The sequence below is a fragment of the Sapajus apella genome, unplaced genomic scaffold, assembly GCF_009761245.1.
Source record: "Sapajus apella isolate SASKATOON/1434 unplaced genomic scaffold, GSC_monkey_1.0 scaffold34, whole genome shotgun sequence".
Classification (NCBI taxonomy): Eukaryota; Metazoa; Chordata; class Mammalia; order Primates; family Cebidae; genus Sapajus; species Sapajus apella.
Genome location: NW_022436974.1, coordinates 528,875 through 545,617, shown reverse-complemented (window position 1 = coordinate 545,617; position 16,743 = coordinate 528,875). Strand labels below are relative to the sequence as shown.

Here is a 16,743-nt window from a genome sequence, read left to right as displayed (position 1 = left end):
AAAAAAAAAAAAAAAAAAAAAAAAAAAAAAAAAAAAGATGATTTCATACCTCCTCAGGAAGGTATGAAACCTAGGTGTAAGCACATTAATTTGTTATACTTCACTTTTCTGTATTTTGAAATATTTCATAACTAACTATAAAAAAGAAACTGATGTGAAAAAGGAAGAGGGAAAGAGTAGTCTGGCCCATTAGAGAAGGCTGATGCCATGTTTCTCACAGGAACAAATCAAGGGCTTGGGACACACAACTGAAGGGGCAAAAGTGTCTTCATGCATTCGTCCAGCGGCCCCTGCTCCAGAAGCCATGCCTGTGTGTGTCCTCCTCAGTCCAGCATCATCTCCCTCAGAGACAGTGAGACTTAACAACCAGATTCTGGCATTAGGTTTTCCCTCAGTCTTTTTTTTTTTTTAAGAGTGAGCCTTGAAGTTTATTCAAGAATTAGTCCTCATACATAAAAAAGTTTCATATTAATGAATAATACATGTCACTTCAAGTTTTAGACAATATAGAAACTTACAGAAAAGTATTTTAGACAACTTTACATAGTTGGAGAAATAATATGAAAGGATTAAATGAAACTATGAGTTCAAATGCATTTATGATCAAAATTACATAACATGAGAAAATCAAAGCACATTTTGCAGCAGAACCTGTAAAACTGTTTTTGTAGTCATCTTTTTGAGCCATGAAATAGGATGAATTTGTATTAATAAGACTTTCAAAAGACAAAAATAATTTAATCATGAAGTATCAGTGGGAGAATGAACATATTCTATTATCAGTATCAACTGGTGAATTAACTGTGTTATCCAAAAAGACTGACAAGTTCTAACTAATGTGAACAGGATATTGAATTCATTAATGAATATGTGACTATTGTGAGCACACAAATAATCTCTAGTTTTATACCCACTACATTTCAAAATTCTTTAAACTGTGGGACATTCGATGTATTTAATGTGCAGAAAAAAATATTAAATGTTTCATTATTTTATTCTGCTCACTCCTTTCCCATTAAGCAGGAAAACACTGACATGACCATTTTTGGTCTCACTTTCACAAGGTCAACACGTAATGCATATATCTGGGAACTGATCTCACAAGCAACTAAAATGGCATCTTGAAGTTGGAAATGGAACTATTTTTGTTTGCACTTTTAAAAGTACACTTTCACCCTCTCCAAGATCTGATAACATATTGAATGCGTACCTTCTCATCAGCTGCCATAACCAATGGCAGAATAAATGAATTCTCTTTGTTTAGGTCCTGCCTAGCAATGCCAGCCAAGGAGAATTTGGCCTTGTTCTTCTCAGGTTCCACTGTATAGTTACAGTTATCAGTGTTTACGTGGCCTACAAGGGCAGGATAAGGAGGTTTGTTGACATGGCTCCAGTTGACTGGCACTCAGATCATATCATAGAGCTGAAAGATCACTAAAGCATCTGCAAGGTAACTCTACAAATGATTAATGTATCGGTTGACTCCCAAGGAATTACCACTTCTGAAATGTCCTCTCTCTTCTTTGTCCTCTCCCTCCAATAAGTTCATATTGATGTCATTATCGTCCAACTTGTATAGGCATGGATATGTATTAAACAGATTAATTACGAAAGCTAAATAAAGTTTAGGATTGCCTGAAACCACATCTGCAGGAGTAACAAACTATTTGCAGCCAAGTTTCTCTACCTGAAGCCTAAGTCCAGCACACTTGAGATCATTTTTCTCATGAAATGCAGAAGATGGACTGGAAAGTCCATATTCCCAGTCACCTTTAGAGGCAATTTGTTTAAGCAGGTGAAAATAGGCTCCTGAATCCTTATTACCTTGGAGTCGGTTATAATCCATATTGGCTGAAGTTGGTGATGGCACACCATCCCACATCAGCCAGATGGTAGTTCACCCATTAAAGAAGTTATTCTTTAGGAGAAAGCTACATCAGCACCTCTAGTTCCTGATCTTCATTTAACAATGCAATCTGAGCTTCATTCCTAGAAATCTCAGTATCATCAAAGAGATCAACTTTGATGATCTGCCAGAGAAGTTCCAAGACCAAGTGAGGTTTTCCTTCTTTGAGGTCCTATGCACCAATGTTGACCACTGTACAACAAATGGTCAAGACAGAAATCGGCTCTAGTGTATCGGTCCATTCTCTTGCTGCTATAAAGAACTGCGCAAGACCGGATAATTTATAAAGGAAAGAGATTTAATTGACTCACAGTTCCACAGACTGGGTAGGTCTCAGGAAACTTACAGTCAACGGCAGAAGGGGAAGCAAAACATGTCCTTCTTCACATGACATCAGGAAGGAGAAATGCCAAGCAAAAGGGGGAAAAGCCCCTTGTAAAACCATCAGATCTCAGAAGAACTAAACCACCATCATGAGAATAGCATGAGGGTAACTGCCACCATGGTTAAATTACCTCCCACCAGATGTCTCCCACAACATAGGGAGATTATGCGAACTACAATTCAAGGTGAGATTGGGTGGGGACACAGGGCCAAATTATATTATTCTGCCCCTGGCCCTTCCCAAATTGTTGTCCTCACAATTCAAAACACAATCATACCCTTCCAACAGTCCCCCAAAGTCTTAACTCATTCCAGCATTAACTCAAAAGTCCAAGTCCAAAGTCTCATCTGAGACAAGACAAACCTCTTCTACTTAGGAGCCTGTAAAATCAAAAGCGAGCTAGTTACTTCCTTAATACGATGGGGTTACAGACATTTTACACCTGTTTCAAATGGGAGAAATTAACCAAAATGAAAGGGCTATAGACCTCATACAAGTTCAAAATCCAGTAGGGCAATCAAATGTTAAAGCTCCAAAATCATCTCCTTTGACTCCATGTCTTATATCCAGACATGCTGATGCAAGAGATAGGTTATCATAGCCGTGAGCAGTTCCACCCCTGTGCCGTAGCAGGATACAGTCCCCCTTCTGGATGCTTTCACAGGCTGGCATTGAGTGTCTGTGGCTTTTCCAGGCTCACAGTGCAAGCTGCTTGTGGATCTAACATTCTGAGGTCTGGAAGACAATGGTCCTCTTCTCACAGCTCTACTAGGCAGTGCCCCAGTGGGGACTCTATGTAAGGGCTCCAACCCCACATTTCCCTTTCTCACTGCCCTAGCAGAGGTTCTCCATGAAAGCTCCACCCCTGCAGCAAACTTCTGACTGCACCTCCAGACATTTCCACACATCCTCTGAAATCTAAGTAGAGGTTCCCAAACCAATTCTTGACTTCTATGCACCCTCAGGCCTAACACCATGTGTAAGCCACCAAAGCTTGGGGTTTACACCCTTTGAAGTCACAGCCTGAGCTATACCATGACCCCTTTTAGCCATGGCTGGGATACAGGACACCAATTCTTGAGACTGCACAAAGCAGCAAGTATCTAGACCCAACCCATGAAGCCATTTTTTCTTTCTAAGGCTCTAGGCCTGTGATGGGAAGGGATCCTGAGAAGGCCTCTGATATGCTCTGCTGATGTTTTCCTCATTGTCTTGGTGATTAACGTTTGGCTCCTCATTACTTATAAAAATTTCTGCAGCCTGTTTAATTTCTCCTCAGAAAATGGGTTTTTCTCTTCTATCACATTGTCAGTGCAAATTTTCTAACTTTGCTTCCCTTTTAAACATAAGTTCCAGCTCCAAACCATATCTTTGTGAATACATAAAACTAAACGCTTTTAACAGCACCCAATTCACTTCTTAGACATTTCACTGCTTAGAAATTTCTTCTGCCGGCATGTATCATAAAATAATAAAAGCCATTTATGACAAGCCTACAGCCAATATCATACTGAATGGGCAAAAGCTGGAAGAATTCCCTTTGAAATCAGGCACTAGACAAGGATGCCCTCTCTCACCACTCCTATACAATATAGTATTAGAAGTTTTAGGCAGAGCAATCAGGCAAGAAAAAGAAATAAGGAGGAAGTCAAACTGTCTCTATTTGCAGGCGACATGATTGTATATCTAGAAGGCCCCATCGTCTCAGCCCAAAATCTTCTCAAACTGATAAGCAACTTCAACAAAGTTTCAGGATACAAAATCAGTGTGCAGAAATCACAAGTATTCCTATATACCTATAACAGACAAACAGAGAGCTAAATCAAGAGCAAACTTCCATTCACAATTGCTACAAAGAGAATAAAATATCTACGAATACAACAAACAAAGGATGTAAAGGACCTCTTCAAGGAGAATTACAAACCACTGCTCAATGAAATAAGAGAAGACACAGAGGCAAAAACATTCCATGCTCATGGCTAACAACAATTAATATCATGAAAATGGCCACACTGCCCAAAGTAATCTATAGATTCAATGCTATCCCCATCAAGCTACCTATGAGCTTCTTCACAAAACTGGGAAAAAAAAACACTTTAAACTTCATATGGAGTCACAAGAGAGCCTGCATAGCCAAGACAATCCTAAGCAAAAAGAACAAAGCGGGAGGCATCACACTGCCAGACTTCAAACTATACTACAAGGCTACAGTAATCAAGACAGCATGGCAATGGTACCAAAACAGAGACATAGACAAATGGAACAGAACAGAGGCCCTAGAAGCAGCATCACACATCTACAACCAACTGATCTTTGAGAAATCTGACAAAAACAAGCAACATGGAAACGACTCTGTGTTTAATAAATGGTGTTGGGAAACAGGCTAGCAATGTGCAGAAAGCAGAAACTGGACTCCTTCCTGTCATCTTACACTAAAATTAACTCCAGATGGATTAAAGATTTAAACATAAAACCTAACACCATAAAAACACTAGAAGAAAATGTAGGCAAAACCATCCAGGACGTAGGCATAGGCAAGGACTACATGACTAAAACACCAAAAGCAATGGCAACAAAAGCCAAGATTGACAAATGGTATCTAATTAAAATTCAGAGCTTCTGTACAGCAAGAGAAACCATCATTAGAGTGAACCAGCAACCAACAGAATGGGAAAAAATATTTTGCAATCTACCTATCTGACAAAGGGCTAATATCCAAAATCTACAAAGAACTAAAACAGATTTACAAGAAAAAAACAATCGCATTCAAAAGTGGGCAAAGGATATGAACAGATACTTTACAAAAGAAGACATACATGAGGGCAACAAACATATGAAAAAATGCTCATCATCACTGGTCATTAGAGAAATGCAAATCAAAACCACATTGAGATACCATCTCATGCCAGTTAGAATGGCAATTATTAAAAAATCTGGAGACAACAGATGCTGAGGAGGATGCAGAGAAATAGGAACAATTTTACACTGTTGGTGGGAGTGTAAATTAGTTCAACCGTTGTGGAAGACAGTGTGGCGATTTCTCAAGGATCTAGAAATAGAAATTCCATTTGACCCAGCAATCCCATTACTGGGTATATGCCCAAAGAACTATAAATTGTTCTACTATAAAGACATATGAACACGTATGTTCATTGCAGCCCTGTGTACAATAGCAAAGACCTGGAACCAACACAAATGCCCACCAATGATAGACTGGACAAAGAAAATGTGGTACATATACACCATGGAATACTATGTAGCCATAAAAAATGATGAGTTCATGTTCTTTGTAGGGACTTGGATGAATATGAAAACCATCATTCTCAGCAAACTGACACAAGAACAGAAAACCAAAAACCTTATGTTCTCACTCATAGGTGGGTGTTGAACAATGAGAACATGTGGACTCAGGGAGAAAAGCATCATACACCGGGAGCAGTTGGAGGGGAAAGGCGGGGACAGTGGGAGGTGGGGAGGAGAAATGCCAGGTATAGTATGCACCTAAAGTAAAATAAATAAATAAAGACCAAAACCTAAAATGCAACAAAAAAGAAAAAAAAAGAGACAAGACAGGCTCTTATCTCTTTTTCTGCCACATCAGGACACAGTAAGAAAGCAGCTATCTACAAGCCAGGAAGAGGGCTCTCACCAGGAACTGAGCCCTGCTGGACCTTGATATTGGACTTTCCAGGCTTCAGAGCTATGATTTCTGTTGTTGAAGCCACCACCCAGTCTATAGTATTTTCTAATGGCAGCCGACACAGACTAATACAAGGTGTAAGGGACAGTGACATGCTGCTCATTTTCTCTCAAGGGCTCGTGAACTTGCTGTTACCATGGCCTCCGCAGTCCCTCTGTGTTCACTTCTCTTTGCTAAGGGCAAATAACTGCTGAGGTGAACACATTTCATAATTGGAGAATAAAAGGGATGAGGCCCTAAAAAAAAAAAAAAAAAAAAGGAAGAAAGAAAAAGAAATTTCCTCTGCCAGATGCCCAAAATTATCTCTCTCAAGTTCAAAGTTCCACAGGTCTTTGGGAGCTTTGGGCAAAGAAAGGCGAAAAAAAAAAAAAAAAAAAAAGCAAACCAGTCTTTTTGCTAAAACATAACAAGAGTCACCTTTATTCCAGTTCCCAATAAGTTCGTTATCACCATCTGAGACCACCTCAGCCTGAACTTCATTGTCCATATCACTATCAGCATTTTGGTCACAGCCATTTAACAAGTCTCTCGGAAGTTCCAAACTTTCCCTCACCTTCCTGTTTTCTGAGCCCTCCAAACTGTTACAACCTCTACCTGTTATCCAGTTCCAAAAAAAAATGCTTCCATATTTTCAGATCTCTTTACAGCAGCATGCCACTACCCAGTACCAATTTATTGTATTAGTCCATTCTCACGTGGCTATAAGGAACTGCCCAAGACTGGGTAATTTATAAAGGAAAGAGTTTTAATTGACTCACCATTCCTCAGGGCTGGGGAAGCCTCAGGAAACTTACAATCATGGTGGAAGGGGAAGCAAACACATCCTTCTTCACATGATGGCAGGAAGGAAAATTGCAGAGCAAAAGGGGGAAAAGCCCCTTATAAAACAATCAGATCCCATGAGAACTCACTCAGTATTATGAAAATAACATGAGGGTAACTGCCCTCATGACTAAATTAGCTCCCACTGGGTCTCTCCCATGACACTTAGGGATTATGGGAACTACAATTCATGATGAAATTTGGGTGGGGACACAGCCAAATTATATCAACTAGGTTTTAATTTTCAGAAATAGTGAATGTGGTGAGCTTTTTCATATTAATGGCTCTTTCATCATTTATACCTGGTTCAGATAAATTGATCATTTTGCAAAGAAGGATGAGATCTCCAAGTAACTTGAAGATACTGCCATCATTGAGGTTCATGGGTATAGATGCTTTACATATAAGACTACAGTCAAAGTCATTCTCCAGGGCTTTTTATCCAGTTAACCAAAGCCCCTTTTCTTTCCCTGAATAAGAATGCTGTGTGCCCTCATAGGAAATAAAGTTCCTCCCACACCGGTAATCATTTCCTTCATGTTAATTATTTTGGAGGATGTTCTGCTGATATCTTTGCAGTTTTAATTCTTGCATCAGTGACAAAACTCTTCAAACTTATTTGGCCATCTTGGTTGTTGTCCACAAATGCTAGAATTTTCTCCACAATCTCATATACCTTGTAGCCAGGCATAGGAAGGCTTGTTTCCTTAAACAGGTCTTGAAGTTCTTTGTCACTGGCATATCCACTATTGTCAATATCTACTATGCTAAACACTTCGTTTACTTCTTCAAGCTCCTCCCAAGAAATGATAGTAGTAGTACTGTTTCCATCTTTAGACAGGAAAGACCGCCTTCAGATCTTTATACCTCTTTATCTTGTAGTTTGCTAGTTGCTTTCACATTCACTATCTTGATTAATCATCCAACCCACAGCTAAAGAGAGGCTCTCCCTTCTCATGGGGTCAGAAACAGAATCACAGACTTTGACTTCTCATCCACAGTTCCCCTAAGTCTTAATTTTAAGTGATACTATCAGTTTTCCTCCTTTGTGGTGACATGATGGGTATTTTTAGGAGGAGGCTAAGAAAACCCACATTAGCTGCTTACAACTAGGCATCATTTTAAACTGGAGTGCACAACAATGAATAAGCTTAAATAAATCCAGTTGTGTGAAGGTTCTTAAGACACTGAATTGTAATTTACCTTTTTTCTGTTCTCTGGTAGCCTATCAGTTCTTCTGGGACAGAAAACCTTTTTTTTTTTTTTAAATTTATATTTGGGTCTTCAGCATCTGGCATAGTGCTTGATATCAGTCAAAGCAAACACCTGTGTTCAAGATGTAACGAAAATTTAGAAGTGTAAAGAACTGAACAGTAAGAGAAACAAAATTTTTTAAAGGAGGGATCATAGGAAAAGAATTTTGAGAAAAACTGTATCTTACAATGAAACATATCTGCAAATTAGGACAATTTTGACAATACGTTGATTTCTGAATATGGGTTAATTATAAGTTACAAGTATTCTATAATATATGAATATATGCATGTATGGCATGTATAACATATTATATATTTTAGATGGAAAAGTTATTTGTTTGAAATACAATACAATGAGCACCTGTATAACCTTCATCTAGATAAAGGCCCTTTATAGTTATTTTTCCCCTCTCCAGGATTCAATCAAGGTTTTATGCATATCATTTGGTATTCACATCCTCTTAGCCTTTGATGGAAAAGTAGCGCACACACACACACACACACACACACGAACACACACACTTTCTTTTTTGTTCTTTGTGACAGTGGCATTTTTGAAAAGTCCAGGTAATTTGTCTTACATCTCAATCTTGATTTCCCTATAGCAGACAAATCCTCCCATTTAGATGCAGGTTATGTGTGTTAGGCAAAAATACTACTTAGGTAAATTTGTATTTCTCAGAAGATGTACTGTCACCAGAAGTACATAATGTCAGTTCATTCCAAAATTAACGATGCTAAATTTCATGACTCAGTTAAGGTAGTGTCATCAAATCACTCCAGTAAAGGTACTGTTTCCTCTTTGTAATTAAATATCCTGTAGAGTGTTGTTTTGAGATTGTTTTAACCCAATGAATTGTGTCCATTGATAAATCTTCCTTGAATTAATTATTACATATGTGTCACAAAATAATGATTTTCTAATTATATCACACACTCTCCATGTATTAGCTGACATCCTCTGTAAAGAAGGGCTTCCCCCTCCACATACAGACCTTTATTTTATAACTGTGTAATCACAAATTCTATTTATGTCTTCTACATATTTTAATCCATTACCATTATTATGGTTTTGATGCTCATATTATCTCACATTTAGCCAATGAGAGCTCCTCCAAACTGGCTCCTGAGTCATTTTGATGTACTTCTCTTATTCGCTCAACACATATTTGCTTTCTGACTCAACAACATATGATAGTTTCTCCTTTTACTTTCCCTTCTCCAGACCTGTGAACAGCCTTTACTCTCAGGAATCTGCTGCCTTTTACTAAGGATGGTACTTAGATCCCACAGCCCATTGAGTTATTGTACTGAGTCATGGCCTAAATACTTCTCTAACCCATGTCTACTACCTCCTCCCTATTCCATAGCAATAATCCTTGGTTAGTCTTAAGGCAACCTGACTTCCTTTCAACCACTTCCTTACACTGCAATCAGAGTGGTTTTTCCAAATGCAAATTTGTTCCTATAATACCAAGTTCTAAGGTATGCATGTGCGTGCATGAATTCATACAGTTCATAACACATTTGAAACAATTCAGTAGTTGCCCTTTGGGTTGTAGAATGAACATCAAAAAGATTAGAACAACCAAAAAGCTTGTAGAGATATGGCCTGTCCTTTCCCCACACCTTAGCTGTATTTGACCACTTTTTCTCAGCATTCAGGACTTTATTAGTATTGGCCTCTTTTCCAAACATATCATGCTTTCTCCCATCACAGGCTATTACGTGTTCTGCTGTCTAAAATGGTCTCCTCTCACCTGGTATGTCAGATACCTAACATATTGGTTTAGTGCCTCAGCTCTCACCCCATGCATAGCTGGACTGTGCTTTCCATTTGGGTTTGACTCACTCTGCACTCACAGCTTCTTGCCCCTAACACTCTGTGCCTTTACTTTCTGCCCAGGGCTTCTTGGATTCAGGGCAAGAACAGGAATACGCTTCACATATAAGCATGTGGTGGGGAGTTAACTCTCCCAAGAGCACCCATTAGTCATGAGCACAGCCCATGGCAAATGACACAAATCAGGCCCCTTTTTTCTCCTGAGCCATTTTATCAGCACATCACATCATCTCTCAACTCATCTCTTTGTTTCTGCCACACTAGAGCACTCTGTACACCAGAGGTCACACAAATCCTGCGTTCTCCTGTTCATTCTCTCACTTTTACATTTTACATATTAATCAGAGCTCAGCTTTAATGCCACCTGCCTCACTGAAGTCTTCCCTGTTACCTCCAGTGAAAATTAATCACTCATTTCTTTACAAACATGACACAACTTCATTATTTCTATTCAAATATTATTCCATCCAACTTTCTTTTATATCAAGATATCTCGATAGGCTGCTAAATCTCTAAGGTAAGAAAACTGTTATAAGCTGCAACATGTACTCCCAAAAATTCACATTGAAGTCCCAACCCCCAGATCTCAGAATGTGACTATTTGGAGACAGAGTTTTGCCAAAGTAATTAAGGTAAAATGAGATTTTGAGGGTGGGCCCTAAACCCAAATGACTAATGTCTTTATAAGAAGAGCAATTTTAGACAAAGATGTGTACAGAGGGAAGATGATGTGAAAACAAGGCAGAAGACAGCCATCTGCAAACCAAGGAGAGAGGCCTAGAACAGATCCTTCCCTCACAGCCCTCAGAAGAAACCAATCCTGCCAATACCTTAATCTTAGATTTCTAGCCTTCAGAACCATCAGAAAATAACTTTCTGTTGTTTAAGTTACCCAGTCTGTTGTACTTTGTTATGGCAGTCCTAGCAATCAAACACACTCCCTGTTTTCCTTCTCAGCTCACTAACATCCAGCACAGTGAAAACATGTGGCAGACTTGCAGTACATGTTTTCTCATGTTAACCGAATTAATCACCATACTATAATGTATGCCTTTCCAATTAGTATGTAAAAACAGGCTTTAGAGTCAAAAATGAGTTCAAATTCTAACATCTTACTAGTTCAGTGACAATGGGAAACAAAGCAAATCTTAAAGATGGGAATAATCACCATCTAACTCATGGGAGTATTTTGATAATTATATGAGGCACCATATGGAGGTATTCAACACAGCACCTAAAAGGGATAAGTGCACAATAAGTATTAACTACCATTGCTGCCATAATTATTATATAATATGTGTAATAAAAATAAGGTGTGTCAAAACCACACAACTACATGAAAACTGAACAACCTGCTCCTGGATGACTGCTGGGTAAATAACAAAATTAAGACAGAAACAAATAACTTCTTTGAAACCAGTAAGAACAAAGACACAACATATCAGAATCTCTGAGACACAGCTAAAGCAGTGTTTGAAGGAAAATTTGTAGCACTAAATGCCCACCGGAAAAAGTGGGAAAGATCTAAAATTGACACCTTAACATCACAATTAAAAGAACTAGAGAAGGAAGAGCAAACAAATTCAAAAGCTAGCAGAAGACAAGAAATAACTAAGATCAGAGCAGAACTGAAGGAGACAGAGACACAAAAAACCCTTCAAAAAATCAATGAATCCAGAAGCTGGTTTTATGAAAAGATCAACAAAAGAGATAGCTTGCCAGACAAAGAAGAGAAAAGAATCAATTAGATACAATTTAAAAAATGATAAAGAGGATGTCATCACCAATACCACAGAAATACAAAATAGCATCAGAGAATACTATAAACACTTATACGCACATAGACCAGAACATCTAGAAGAAATGGATAAATTCCTGGACCCTCCCAAGACTGAAACAGGAATAAGTCAAATCTCTGAGTAGACCAATAACAAATTTTGAAATTGAGGCAGTAATTAATAGCCTACCAACCAAAACAAACCCAGGACCAGATGGATTCACAGCTGAATTCTATCAGAAGTACAAAGAGGAGCTACTACCATTCCTAACAATAGAAGAAGAAGGAATCCTCCCTAACTCATTTTATGAGGCTAGCATCATCCTTATACCAAAACATGGCACAGATACAACAAAAAAAAAGAAAATTTCAGGCCAATATCCCTGATGAACACTGATGAAAAAATTCTAAAAAAAAATCCTGGCAAACTGTATCCAGCAGCACATCAAAAAGGTTATCCACCATGATCAAGTCAGTTTTATCCCTGAGATGCAAGGCTGCTTCAATATACACAAATCAGTCAACATAATCCATCATATAATCAGAACCAATGACAAAAAACCACGATTATCTCAACAGATGCAGAAAAGGCCTTCAAAAAAATTCAAAAATCTTAACGCTAAAAACTCTCAATAAACTAGGTGCTGATGGAATGAATCTCAAAATAAAAATAGCTATTTATGAAGAGCTATTTATGAAAAACGAACAGCCAATATAATACTGAATGGGCAAAAGGTGGAAGCATTTCCTTGAAAACTGGCACAAAACAAGAAAGCCCTCTCTCACTACTCCTATTCAACACAGTATTGGATGTTCTGGCCACAGCAATCAGGCAAGAGAAAGAAAGAGGATTCAAATAGGAAGACATAAGGTCAAATTATCTCTGCAGATGACATCATTGTACATTTTGAAATCCAATCATCTCAGCCCAAAATCTCCTTAAGCAGAAAAGCAACTTCAGCAAAGTCTCAGGATACAAAAATCAACGTGCAAAAATCACAAGCATTCCTATACACCAATAATAGGCTTAAAGAGAGCCAAATCATGAGTGAACTCCCATTCACAATCACTACAAAGAGAATTAAATACCCAGGAATACAACTTACAAGGGGTGTGAAGGACCTCTTGAAGTAGCACTACAAACCACTGCTCAAGGAAATAAGAGAGTACACAAGCAAATGGAAAAACATTTCATGCTCATGATTAGGAAGAATCAGTATCGTGAAGATGGCCATAATGCCCAAAGTAATTTATAGATTCAATGAAGAAAGTCAAGCTACCATTGACTTTCTTCACAGAATTTTAAACAAACTACTTTAAATTTCATATGGAACCAAAAAATAGCTCAAATAGTCAAGACAATCCTAAGCAAAAAGAACAAAGCTGGAGGCATCCCACTACCTGACTCCAAACTATTATACTACAAGGCTACAGTAACCAAAACAGCATGGTACTGGTACCAAAACAGATATCTAAACCAATGAAACAGAACAGGGATTAGAAATAATGCCACACATATACAACCATTTGATCTTTGACAAACCAGACAAAAACAAGCAATGGGGAAAGAATTCCCTATTTTAATAAATGGTGTTGGGAAAACTGGCTAGCCATATACAGAAAATTGAAACTGAACCCCTTCCTGACACCTTATATAAAAATTCACTCAAGATGGATTAAATACTTAAATGTAAGACCTAAAACCATAAAGACTCTATAAGAAAACCTAGGCAATACCATTCAAGACACAGGCATGGGCAAAGACTTCATGACTAAAATACCAAAAGCAATGACACCAAAAGCCAAAATTGACAAATGGGATCTAATTTAAAGAGCTTTTGCACAGCAAAAGAAACTATTATCAGAGTGAACAGGCAACCTATACAATGGGAGAAAATTTTTGCAATCTATCCATCTAAGAAAGGACTAAAATCCAGGATCTACAAAAAACTTAAATTTACAAGAAAAGAAACAACACCTTCAAAAACTAGACAAAGGATATGAGCAGACATTTTTAAAAAGAAGATATTTATGCAGCCAACAAACATATGAACAAAAGCTCATCATCACTGATCATTAGACAAATGCAAATCAAAACCACAATGAGATACCGTCTCATGCCAGTTAGAATGACAATCATTAAAAAGTCAGGAAACAACAGATGACAGAGAAGATGTAAAGAAATAGAAATGCTTTTATACTGTTGGTGGGAATGTAAATTAGTTAAGCCATTGTGGAAGACAATGTGGCAATTCCTCAAGGATCTAGAACCAGAAATACCATTTGACCCTGCAATCCCATTACTGGCTATACACCCAAAGGAATGGAAGTCATACTATTATAAAGACACATGCACACATATGTTTATGGTATCACTGTTCACAATAGCAAAGACTTGGAACCAACCCAAATGCCCATCAAAGACAGACTGGATAAAGAAAATGTAATATATATACGTTGGATCCTGTGCAGCTATAAAAAAGAATGAGTTCATGTCCTTTGCAGGGACATGGATGAAGCTGGAAACCATCATTCTCAGCAAACTAACACAGGAACAGAAAACCAAACACCACATGTTCTCACTCATAAGTGGCTGTTGAATAATAAAAACACATGGGCACAGGGAGGGGAATCTCACACATTGGGGCCTGTCAGGGAGTGGGGGGCTAGGGGAGCGATAGAATTATGAGAAATAACTAATGTAGATGATGGGTTGATAGGTGCAACAAACCACCATGATATGTGTATACCTATGTAACAAACCTCCATGTTCTGCACATGTATCCCACAACTTAAAGCATAATAAAGTGTGTGTGTGTATACATATATATATATATATATATATATATACACGTGTGTGTGTGTGTGTGTGTATGGTATGTCAGGGTGGAGAAATATATAGAAGTATATTTTGGTGATCCAGTCTACAATAATTTACCATGTATTGCACATTTTCTTCATCTTAGTTAAAAGTGAACTAGAAAGCACAGTAAGTTCTTCAAAAGAAGAATGTAATTGTTCACTGTGTACTAAAATGCTTTATGGAAATACTCCTGCCTTTTGGCTCTTACAATGAAGATTCATTACCAAAAGACATGTCTACAGGCTGAGGTAAGCCCAAATCCCCAGGTAATCTCCCAAAATGACAGGCTACTACGTTTCAGCTTCTGAAAAATGTCATCCATGAATAGTGCCCCTGAAAGACAAACTAGCCTAGATGACTGTGGGAATTCAGTCAGGGTGGCAGCAAAAGTATTAAGGGCAAAAAAAAATAGAGAAAGTTATAGAATACAGTCTAAACTCTTTTGGAAGGCCTAAGGGTTTTTTCTATAGTTCTTGGCTGAAAGCAGCCAGAGTCTGTTTGCAGGAGCCAGAGAGATTAGGGCACAAATACAAAAGAATGTGAGTAGGTTACCTAGCTAGCTTGTTTATTCATGTGGTTTTAAAACTAACATTTGAGCCAGATGGCCTTCTTGGCGTGAGGTCAACCAGGGAGACTACCCTCTAACGGTATTTGTTTTGGGCATCAAAACCTGTCCTTTAATTTTCAGCCTCTAGTGGTGTTAATTCAAGCCTTTGTCAATTAATCTCTACTAAATAAATTCGAGTCTCACTGGCTGGTAGGGGCCAGCAGTCACAACTGTTTACAGCCATCTCCAGGGACTCTGTAAGCCACCTAGTCACTCAGTCAAACTGACAAAGCATAATATCTGTGTCAGCGTACTTTATTCATCCGTCACTGATTCAGGGTCTGCAAGACAGACCCCAGAGGAAGTGACCCCAAAAGATGACATTCTTAATGAGGCAGGGCTGAATTAGGAAAAAGTAAATCTAAGCACCTGAACAATATTGTTACTGGTTACTCCCTGCTAGAAAATAGTATTCTCACACCTGGGTCACTTTAGAGCTTGAGTGCAAAATTTTACAGAGAATAAAAGCAATGAAATATGTGGATTAGGGTAAGAAAATTCAATCCAGAAGATGGTACTGTGAGATGTTATTTTAATTAAACATACACAGCAAATTAGGGCCCCGGGTCTCTAGGATATAAGAAAAATGTTGGCTATTTCAGGTCACAGGTAAAATCACCAAATCTTACTTTGCTTACTTTAAGCAAAGAAACAACAGAGAGAAGCAGAGGGATGAGGAAGGGCCAACTGTAATTTGAGGTAATCGGGGTGAGACTCACTGGCTTCAGCCGTCTCCTGAGACAAGCTGGGACTGACATTTCAAATTTAAGGAGCACAATATGATTCTGCCATCTTGGTTTCAGAGAGCAGACATTGCCAACTGGTTATCTCTTTTCCTTTATCCTCTAAGGAGGGAGTGTGATGTTTCTGTGTCCCTATGGCCAAGTTTTCTTATAACTAGTCATGAAAATACTCTAAATTCCCTTAGAGTCATATTAAGTGGCATGCCGCTCTCACAACATCCCTAGAGGGCCTGCTCCACCTGAAATACTGCAAACCAAACCTATTCTGACTCCTGGAAACAAGACATCTCCCCATCTCCAGTCACTCTTCCAGTGTCAGCAGCCCACAGGTACCAAATCTGCAGAGGATCCCAAAACAAGGACATACCTGAATGCCTAAATCCTCTACCCCACTCAGAAGATAAAGTCCCAACACCTGTGAGCATGCCATATCCAAAAATACTTTACTCTCAGGATTGCTAGAGCCTATCCCCAAATGACCCCCCATGATTACTACCTTCAACTAAAATAACTCCTTCACCCATCACTGTAATCCATGAGCCATTTTCCCCTAGACGAAGTGTCATTACCTCTTCCTCTGTATTTCCAATCATGTTACCCCTCTGAAATTTAGATTAGTAAAAATAATGAGAGACCTCCTCAGGAATCTTTCTATGGGTGAATTTACTGCTTTCTACTCATTGCATTCAGAGAATAGTACTCTGTGATTAAAAATATGAAATATGGCTTATGTTTTAAAAATAAACACAGTTTTACATTTGCATTAATGCTCCCTGATAAAGATGTGTGTGCCTTTTCTTTTAATAATTCCATGTCCTATGACTGATTTCTGAGAAAATGT

The 16,743-nt window shown here is 38.4% G+C and overlaps 1 pseudogene; it reads right to left on the bottom strand.

Annotated features, from left to right (window-relative positions):
• LOC116563114 overlaps window positions 1-16,495 on the bottom strand; it is a 23,095-nt pseudogene extending 6,600 nt beyond the window's left edge.
• Between the last annotated feature and the right edge of the window lie 248 nt (window positions 16,496-16,743).